The following is an 8,965-nucleotide window of genomic DNA, read 5'->3' on the forward strand; positions in this document are numbered from 1 at the left end:
TCCCATAATCCACACCATGCATGAGTCACGGCCTGCAAAACAAATGAAGAACATACACGCACCACCTCTTGCTGCCGCGTACCATTAATACTCAGGCGGAAACGCACGCACCCGGAACATGCTATACATCAATATATCACAACATGTTCAAGCGCACATAGGAACGGAAACGCGCCGACTCCCAACGCCCTATCCGCTGCACGCCTGCATCATCTAAACCCCATCTCACCGCCTCCGTCGCTGCCCCTATACGGAAAGAATGAGACGAGTATTGCTCTGCCTGCACCCCGCTAGCCACCAGACACTTTCTGAAAACCGAAATAAACTGATACCGCGACAGAAACGAGCCATCCTCGTGCCGCAGCAACGGCCCGTCTGAGAGATCTAAACCCGCCAAGTACTCCTTGACACACAACACTGGACAAACCGGATTCTTTGGGACCGCCAGCAAAACCACTCGACGTCCTGCCCCTCCTTGGTCCGTTTTGGACCTTCGCAACACTATCTCCACCCTGTCTTCATACAAATCGACATTATCCTGCAACAAGCCCCCCGCTCTCACCGAACTGGGGGAAACCAATTCCCCTACCCGAAAAGCTCCAAAAAAGGCTAACGCAAAAGCCAACCGGAAAAGCTTGCTCTCATACTCTGAACGACACACCTGCCGCACCACCACCTCCAGGGAACACAACAATTGAAATGACACGGGACGCCTCTTATCCCTCACCACTACACCCCGTCTCAGCCCTTTCAATGCCTGGCCCACCAAAAACCGCTTCGTGATATCTGCCAACCCCCGTAACTTACAACCGAAAGCAATGGCCGCCACGAAGCGATTAACCTTAGCGACCGTGCAACCCCGGGCGAACGCATCCCCCAACCAAAACAGCAAGGCCACCATCCTATCATCATCCGAGCACACATCCCCCAAAGATCTCACCCACTCCTCCCATTGCCTCCATCCAGCCGCATACGACGACCACGTCGCACTGGCCAGTGAACGTTTAATCAATGCACCTGCCGCCTGGATACCAGCTCCCACAGATGACTGGGACAGTCCACCCCTGTTAACTCCGCGTCTGGGACCAGCTGCCGGAAACGATCCCACTGCGAGCGAGAAAGCGCGTCAGCAATACAATTCTCTACCCCGGGAACATGCACCGCCACCACCCATGCATTTAAACTCAAACAGGAAAGCACCAACTGACGCAACAAGCGAACCACTGGAGGGGACGACGCCGAAGTATTATTTATAGCCATCACCACCCCCAAATTGTCGCAATGAAAACGCACTTTTTTGTCCCGGAACCTGTCTCCCCAAATGGTGACCGCCACCACGATGGGAAACAGTTCGAGTAGGGCCAAGTTACGCGTCAGTCCCGCCTCCACCCATGCAACCGGCCATTTTCCCGCGCACCATTGACCTTTAAAGAACGCCCCGAACCCCACCGCCCCAGACGCGTCAGTGAACAATTCCAAATCGAAGCTATCTAACGCCCGGGACATCCAAAGAGAGCGCCCATTATACTGTGCCAGAAAATGGAGCCAGACCTGTAAATCTTCCCTGTGCTCTGCAGCCAGACGAATGAAATGATGGGGTTCCCGAACCCCCGCCGTCGCCGCTGCCAACCGCCGACAAAAAACCCTGCCCATCGGCATGATGCGGCAAGCAAAATTCAACTTCCCCAATAAGGACTGTAATTCACGTAGCGTAATTTTCCTAATCCGACACGCTCGCTCCACTACCAACCGCAAATCCCCCAACTTATCCTCCTGCAATCTGCACTCCATTGCTACGGAGTCGATAGTAATTCCCAAAAAACAAATGGTCATCACCGGACCCTCAGTTTTTTCCACAGCCAAGGGTACACCGAACTCCCTTGACACCCAATTGACCGTCTCCAACAAATTTGCGCAAACCCCCGAACACGACGGGCCAACGCACAAGAAATCGTCGAGATAGTGAATAACTGATTCCACCCCCGCGACCTCCCTGACTACCCATTCCAAAAAAGAACTAAACACCTCAAAGTACGCGCACGACAACGAACAACCCATGGGAAGGCATCGATCAATGTAATAATCCCCTTCCCAATAACATCCCAACAACCTCTGGCTGTCCGGATGAACCGGCAACAAACGAAACGCCGCTTGAATATCAGTTTTTGCCATCAGAGCCCCTCTTCCGTAACCACGTACCAACGCTACCGCCGCATCAAACGACGTGTAGACCACAGAACAGAGATCCTGGTCAATGCCATCGTTAACCGACGCCCCCTTCGGGAAGGACAAATGCTGAATAAGCCGGAATTTGTTACCTTCTCGTTTTGGAACCACCCCTAACGGTGACACCACCAAACCTGGAACTGGGATCGTGCTAAAGGGGCCCGCCATTCTGCCCAGATCAATCTCCTTCCGGATTTTTTCCGAGACTACCCCCGCATGCTGATATGCCGACTTAAGGTTGCGCTGCGTGAAAGGGACCTCATGCAAAGGGGGCGGAATAACGAAACCGTAACCAAAACCTAAACTAATCAACCGCGCCCCCTCCTTATTGGGGTACCTACTTAGAAAGGGGGCCATCTTTATGAGTTTCACCGGAGTCTCCCCCATAACCAGACGCACCGCTGGCTCCCCCTTGTCGTTTACCCTTCTTAAAACATTTAGACGCTCCATGTGACTGCCCGCTGCAATGTGAACACGCATGCTTGAATTTACACGTCGCTCCAAATTTGCACTGCCCCTCATTGAACTGCCAACACGTCCCAAATTTTGAACCTGAGGCCTGACTACCCCCGCCGGAAGTTCCTGCTGCATTCCCGCTCCCGGGAAAGGACTGCCCCTGCTTATAAAGTGCCGTCACTTTCAACCATAAGGCTATGTCCTTATGGTCCCACCGTATATTCGGCCGCACCGCTTTCCTCTGCCGAAACTGCTCATCGTAACGAAGCCAGGCCTGGCCCCCATAAACCCGATGCGCCTCCCCCACCGCATCCAAATAACAAAACAAGCCGGAACAATTATCTGGCGCCTTTTCCCCAATAACGCTCGCCAAAATTGCAAAAGCCTGCATCCAATTGACGAACGTTTTTGGAATCAACCTGTACCGTCTCTTTTCTTCCTCATCCTTTTTTGTTTCATCCCGCTTCACCTTATCTAAATTAAACTTCTCCAGCGGAAGCAAGGAAAAAATCTCCACATACTCGTCCTTCCAAATCCTTTCCTTTACCTCCTGCTTTAAATGCGCCCCTAACGGGCCCTCATAACAAACATAAACCTCCCCGCGCGCACGATCATCAAGACGCACCCTATCAACCTCCTTTGGCGAGTCTGTTTGAACCGCCGCCGCCACTGCCACCGCTGCCCCGGCATTCAACCCCCCACCGTTTTGACGAACCGGAGCGCTTCCAACACTGCCCCCCCACACCGCGGCCGGCGCCACACCTGACGATTCTTGGGAAGGGGAACCACCTAGCCGCCCCACTAACACTTTTAAACATCCCACTAACTCCGCCAAACTATCCCCCGCACCCGCCTGTAGCGACGGGACCCCCGACTCCGCCGCGACGCCCACCGCCTCGACACCCTCTACACCGATACCCGACATCAATAAAGCTGGAAATGGTAACGTAGGTGTCAACTCACCAGGCTGCCCAGGGGCTGTGAACCCGTCAGCCGGACCCCCATGTCCACGTGGAGAGGCCCGCCGCTCACCGTCCTCCAATGCTCCGGACTCCCTCTGGCGCTGTCCGCATTGGCAATGTGTGCACGGGGAATTCCGATTTTCGTCTGAGTAAAGGGGGGGTGACATCGCATCATCCAATTGGCCGAGGTCCAGTTCATGCCTCATCCGTCCCGCTGAACCAGCTCCAAGCTGTTCCGTCCCTGGCACTCCAACCACCGACCTCATCCTGCGACCTCCGGTCGTTTCCACCTCGACGACACCATGAGCCGATCCTCTGGCTGGCACATCACCATGCAGGGTCGCCGTTGCCCTTCCGCCACGTGCTGAAGAAGGAGAGGATGTGACCGGAAGTGAAGGCCGCGTCCTCCTCGCCGCTGCCGCCGGGCGCTGCCGCGTTTTGGGATTCCTCCCAGGACCAGACGAAAGAGCAGCGGCAGGCCGCCCTGGGGTCTGGCCTGCAGGGTCCACTGATGGGCTCCTCTTGCGCCGCCGCGCCCGCGGGATGTCTTCAGGACTCAGCCTTGCGGGCGGGCGCGAGCGCCTCATGCTGCGCGTCACGCCGGGAGTGCCAGCCCTGGCCTGAGTCATGGGGGAAACGGGCTCTCCTCTTCTCCTGCCCGACCCCCTGGTACGCCGGTCCTGTACCTCGGCCTGCTCCAGCAGCCCCGCGACCACCGGCATGACAGAGCGCTCCCCGCTTGCTCCAGCCGACTCTGCTCGCTCCTGGACCGGAGCGCCCGATTGTCCCTGCAGCAGCGTCGCTACTCGTGCTCCGAGCCATCCAGGACCCTGAGAGGCTGCCGCGGCCCGCTTCAGCTCCATAGCCTCCTCATCAGACGCAGCAGGGGTAACAAACATGTTCCTGCTTCTGTGTCCTGGCGAAGAGAGGGAGAGCACAAACAGGAAACAGGTACATCCCCTTCAATCCCCACCCCTTCTCACCCAAGCCCTCCTGCTGTCCCCCCCCCTTTCCTCTCATAGGCCAGCCAACTCTGTGTCCCTCCCATCTATTTTAGTCATGGAGGCCTTCCCTTATTCCTTTTTTCTTCTTTCAGTACGGCCTCTTCTGGACTGGACCTCTCCTCAGCTGATTGTACTGCAGATCCTCCTGTGTCTGCTCCTGATCGCTGTGTAACCTGCACTTCATTCACTGACACTGCGGACGTCTGAACCTCCAGAACAGGGTCTGCAATGTCTGCCTCAGCCTGTGCCGCTGGTTCATCAGATAGACTGTCAATCACCGCGCTGAGCGAGGTCTCACTTACAATGTCAGTATATGTGGCACTTTCTTGCTCACTCCCAGGAGTGCCACTCGCATTCACTTCATCAGTACTGCCCATAGAGTCTACTGCAGTTAACCCCTCATCAGCTGGCACACATTTCTCTGTAGCTTTAGCAGCATTTGTGTTGGCTGATTGCACAGACCCCACACATGATGAGAGATGTGATCCTCCAGCCACTGCACACTCATATCTTCCAGGGTTTCCCTGTGCCACAATATTATACAGTCTTATAGTCAGTGTCTTTTTTTGCAATGATATTTTTTCTCTTCACAGTTTGGGCTCTGGTCTCCCTTTTGTTCTCAATTGCCCAGTTCTTTATTTTGGGTACTGTGCATGATTCTTTCTGCAATCTCTCCTTCAATATCACCAGCTCACGTGTGCAAACATCCAGACACTCACATTTCATCAGCTTTGCCTTTGGATCAGTCTCTTGGTTAATTTCAGTTCTCAATTTGCGAACTTGCATTTCCATTTTAAAGATATTTTTCTTTGTCATTTTTGTGCACAATTCACCAACATCATGAGATTCAGTTGACTCACCAGCCACCATTTCCAGATCATCACCTCCACCATCTCCATGCTGCAGGCCAAACTCCAGACTCTGGGCTTTCCCAGGATCATCAGCCCAGGACCACTCCCCTCCACCTGGGTCAGAAGCCATGCATAGTCCTAACAGGGAGCTCACAAGCACACGTCTATCCTCTCATATGGACAAGAACATAACTACTATAATACTGCCCCCTATATACAAGAATATAACTACTATAATACTGCTCCTATATACAAGAATATAACTACTATAATACTGCTCCTATATACAAGAATATAACTACTATAATACTGCCCCCTATATACAAGAATATAACTACTATAATACTGCCCCTATATACAAGAATATAACTACTATAATAATGCCCCTATATACAAGAATATAACTACTATAATACTGCCCCCTATATACAAGAATATAACTACTATAATACTGCTCCTATAGACAAGATTATAACTACTATAATACTGCCCCCTATATACAAGAATATTACTACTATAATACTGCTCCTATATACAAGAATATAACTACTATAATACTGCTCCTATATACAAGAATATAACTACTATAATACTGCTCCTTATATACAAGAATATAACTACTATAATACTGCCTCCTATATACAAGAATATAACTACTATAATACTGCCCCTATATACAAGAATATAGCTACTATAATACTGCCCCTATATACAAGAATATAACTACTATAATACTAACCCTATATACAAGAATATAACTACTATAATACTGCCCCCTATATACAAGAATATAACTACTATAATACTGCCCCTATATACAAGAATATAACTACTATAATACTGCCACCTATATACAAGAATATAACTACTATAATACTGCTCCTATATACAAGAATATAACTACTATAATACTGCCCCCTATATACAAGAATATAGCTACTATAATACTGCCCCTATATACAAGAATATAACTACTATAATACTGACCCTATATACAAGAATATAACTACTATAATACTGCCTCCTATATACAAGAATATAACTACTATAATACTGCCCCCTATATACAAGAATATAGCTACTATAATACTGCCCCTATATACAAGAATATAACTACTATAATACTGCCCCCTATATACAAGAATATAACTATTATAATACTGCCCCTATATACAAGAATATAACTACTATAATACTGCCCCCTATATAGAAGAATATAACTACTATAATACTGCTCCTATATACAAGAATATAACTACTATAATACTGCCTCCTATATACAAGAATATAACTACTATAATACTGCCCCCTATATACAAGAATATAACTACTATAATACTGCCTCCTATATACACGAATATAACTACTATAATACTGCCTCTATATACAAGAATATAACTACTATAATACTGCCTCCTATATACAAGAATATAACTACTATAATACTGCCTCCTATATACAAGAATATAACTACTATAATACTGCCTCCTATATACAAGAATATAACTACTATAATACTGCCCCCTATATACAAGAATATAACTACTATAATACTGCCCCTATATACAGGAATATAACTACTATAATACTGCCCCCTATATACAAGAATATAACTACTATAATACTGCCCCTATATACAAGAATATAACTACTATAATACTGCCCTATATACAGGAATATAACTACTATAATACTGCCCTATATACAAGAATATAACTACTATAATACTGCCCCTATATACAAGAATATAACTACTATAATACTTCCCCTATATACAAGAATATAACTACTATAATACTGCTCCTATATACAAGAATACAACTACTATAATACTGCTCCTATATACAAGAATATAACTACTATAATACTACCCCTATATACAAGAATATAACTACTATAATACTGCTCCCTATATACAAGAATATAACTACTATAATACTGCCCCTATATACAAGAATATAACGACTATAATACTGCCCCTATATACAAAACTATAGCTACTATAATACTGCCCCTCTATACAAGAATATAACTACTATAATACTGCTCCTATATACAAGAATATAGCTACTATAATACTGCTCCTATATACAAGAATATAACTACTATAATACTGCTCCTATATACAAGAATATAACTACTATAATACTGCTCCTATATACAAGAATATAACTACTATAATACTGCTCCTATATACAAGAATATAACTACTATACTACTGCTCCCTATATACAAGAATATAACTACTATAATACATCCCCTATATACAATAATATAACTACTATAATACTGCCCACTATATACAAGAATATACCTACTATAATACTGCCCCTATATACAAGAATATAACTACTATAATACTGCCCCCTATATACAAGAATATAACTACTATAATACTGCCCCTATATACAAGAATATAACTACTATAATACTGCGCCCTATATACAAGAATATAACTGCTATAATACTGCCCCCTATATACAAGAATATAACTACTATAATACTGCTCCTATATACAAGAATATAACTACTATAATACTGCCCCTGTATACAAGAATATAACTACTATAATACTGCCCCTATATACAAGAATATAACTACTATAATACTGGCCCTATATACAAGAATATAACTACTGTAATACTGCCTCCTATATTCAAGAATATAACTACTATAATACTGTTCCTATATACAAGAATATAACTACTATAATACTGCCCCCTATATACAAGAATATAACTACTATAATACTGCCCCTATATACAAGAATATAACTACTATAATACTGCCCCTATATACAAGAATATAACTACTATAATACTGCCCCTATATACAAGAATATAACTACTATAATACTGCCCCCTATATACAAGAATATAACTACTATAATACTGCCCCTATATACAAGAATATAACGACTATAATACTTCCCCCTATATACAAGAATATAACTACTATAATAGTTCCCCTATACAAGAATATAACTACTATAATACTGCTCCTATATACAAAACTATAGCTACTATAATACTGCCCCTATATACAAGAATATAACTACTATAATACTGCTCTTATATACAAGAATATAGCTACTATAATACTGCTCATATATACAAGAATATAACTACTATAATACTGCTCCTATATACAAGAATATAACTACTATAATACTGCCTCCTATATACAAGAATATAACTACTATAATACTGCCTCCTATATACAAGAATATAACTACTAAAATACTGCCCCTATATACAAGAATATAACTACTATAATACTGCTCCTATATACAAGAATATAACTACTATAATACTGCCTCCTATATACAAGAATATAACTACTATAATACTGCCCCTATATACAAGAATATAACTACTATAATACTGCCTCCTATATACAAGAATATAACTACTAAAATACTGCCCCTATATACAAGAATATAACTACTATAATACTGCTCCTATAT

Source organism: Rhinoderma darwinii, chromosome 4 (assembly GCF_050947455.1).
Source record: "Rhinoderma darwinii isolate aRhiDar2 chromosome 4, aRhiDar2.hap1, whole genome shotgun sequence".
NCBI lineage: Eukaryota > Metazoa > Chordata > Amphibia > Anura > Rhinodermatidae > Rhinoderma > Rhinoderma darwinii.